We start from the raw sequence: 2980 nt of genomic DNA on the forward strand, positions 1-2980 counted from the left end.
TGGTGAAAACACGAAATCGAAATATTTTTGAAAATGTAATAATGCAGTTTTGTTTGAAATCCTCCACTAGATCTATCTGCAAAGTTTCAGAAGTCAATTCATTATATCGAGTTCAAATTTGTGAGTCAAACTTTTTAATTCAAAAGTCAAACCGTATGAACTTGAGTCAAATTTGAGTAATCTGTTACGAATAGAGTTCAAGTGATAATTTGAGAGTATTATGATGGCAATTTAGAAGATATTTCCTGAAGACATCGAGGTCTCAAAAGCATTCCAATATCGAAATCGAATTGAGGTTCTTCGTTAATTTTTTTTTCCTTTACAGCGAATATTTTGATTTTTTTTTTCTTATTTCTTCCCTACGAACTGTCGATCAAATCTTCATGACAGGTTATTACATTTTGATTTCAAACTCTAAATCCAAACCTGTAACTCGTTCTCGTGTCAATTATACCCTTGGTCGATTTGAAATTTAAGGAAGAAGATGAGTTAGCTACCAGACGGATTATATGAAATGTTTCCTGCATAATTTCGAATGTGGGGCAGCAGCCCAGATGGTTAGAGTGTGGTGTAGGGGAACGGGAGGTCGCGGGTTCGAGTCCCGACTTGGGCAATCTACCATTTCTTTTTAAACCTTTAAAGGTAGTTTCATATTATTATTATTATTATTATTATTATTATTATTATTATTATTATTATTATTATTATTATTATTATTATTATTATTATTATTATTATTATTATTATTATTGTCACTAATGATGTTACTAGTATTATTATTGTTGAAAGTATTACTAGTACTATTAGTATTATCATTATAATTATTGGAATTATCATTATAATTAGTATTATAAATATTACTATTATTACTATGATTAAAATTATTGTTATTTGTAATGACCCGGAATTTTCCAACCAAATTATACTTATGAGATTAATATTTACATAAATTAAACCATACCAACATGATAAGCAATCCAAATTGTTGAGACTTGTGTTTAGAGTTTTACACAACGTTTGACCGTCCAATATGACCGATGATATCATGAACTATATAACATACGATAATTATACGTTTGTGTATATATATGTATTTATATATATTTAACATGATTTAAGGATGGTTTAACATCTCATTGTGTACTAATGACAATGAGTTATAAGTATATTTTGAAACTACTAACTTAAGTTTTCAAAACGATAACTATACGTAACATTCTTTGATATATATACTTATAATCTATAATGTTTATACATGTATCGTATATATAATGTATCTAATCACTTTTTAAGGACATAAATATATAAAACAATATAAGTATATTCACAAAAGATAGCTATCTTTGAATTCTCGTTCCGTTTCCTCAAGATTTCTATACGTATATCTAGGGTATATGTACCCGTATCATACCCAGCTTCTATACGTATTTACTATTGGTATATACACATCAAATCAACATCCTAATCAACATTATTACTGCCCTAGATATGAGGTAACTAGGATTTGTCAAGTAGTATGAATTATTAGTAAGAAAACAAAATTAGGAATCCTTTTCTTTCTTTATAAACTAAAAACGTTTTTATAAATGAACACCATTTCTTCACTCCATTTTCTCATATCTACACCCTCATTTATCTCTCAAAATACTCCTAACTTCATACTTGATCATCTCCAAGCATTTTCCCCATCATTTAGCTTCAATTACAAGCCTTAAACACCATAAGAAAACTCTTTCAAGAACATATCAAAATAACCACCCATTTGAAGAAATTTACTTCCACTCTTTTGATCTAACTCCACCACTCTTTGATTCCAAGATTATTTCTTATCTTTTGCAGTAACTTTGTCCAAATAACTTGAGGTAGTAACCTTGTTCATAATCTTATTCAATTCATATTCATATAGCTATCTTATTTTGTGGTATAAAATTTTAACAACAAGAACATGGTTTGAATGATTTCAAAATTGTTCGCAAACTAAATAGATCCTTCTAACTTGACTTTTAAAACACTTCAAGACCTGTAATATATCATAATTATAATTATATGCTAACCTAACAAAATATAACTTGGTTTTACAAAGAACATCTTAAAAACTGAATCTACGTCGTCAGAGTGCAACCGGGGGCTGTTTTGGGTTGGATAATTAAAAACCATCTTGAACTTTGAATTGGAAGTTCATGTTCTGTAAAAATGATATTTCTTATGAATATGTTAACACATAAAAATTTCATGGTTTAACTCAAAGTGTAAGTATTTTTAGAAAAATGATCATTAAATGTTGTTTTTATGATGGAAAATGATCACTTTCATAAGTTTCACCAAAGTTTGACCTATAACCTATGATTTTGAATACAAACTAAGGTATTTTTAGTTCATATTCTTAAAATTTGACTCGATCCAAGGAAGTGGCAAGTTGAACCAACAAAAACGGAGTTGTAATGAAGAAACTACGACTAAAACAAGATTGGGTATCCGAAGCTAGTTTAGCTACGAAAATATTTGGAGAAAAAGTAAATTAATCATATCTTTTCTAATTAATATGATATTTTATATATAATTACTTATGATTTGATTTTATATATTTCAGGACCACCCGTAAACAACACGAGAAGATTAATCATAAGACCTCATGATTGTACGCAACACGTCATTTGACAACACGGTATTTTATGTACGCAACACGTCATTTGACAACATGGTACCATGGGTTGAGATTAATTCTGATCAATACGAATACGATGGGGTCTTTATTTATTTTATTTAAGTAACTAATTGTGGACCACTAACATCGGACTGCTAACTACGGACTAAGAAAATATTAAAAGTATTAAAAGTATATATATATTTAACGATTACTTAAAAAGAAAATATGTTGATATATTATATATATGGTTAGGTTCGTGATATCTATCGGAGACCAAGTCGAATTAAATACCTTCAAGGCAAAAGTGAGTTTCATTTGCTCCCTTTTTAATTG

This window comes from Rutidosis leptorrhynchoides, chromosome 4, assembly GCF_046630445.1.
Source record: "Rutidosis leptorrhynchoides isolate AG116_Rl617_1_P2 chromosome 4, CSIRO_AGI_Rlap_v1, whole genome shotgun sequence".
NCBI lineage: Eukaryota > Viridiplantae > Streptophyta > Magnoliopsida > Asterales > Asteraceae > Rutidosis > Rutidosis leptorrhynchoides.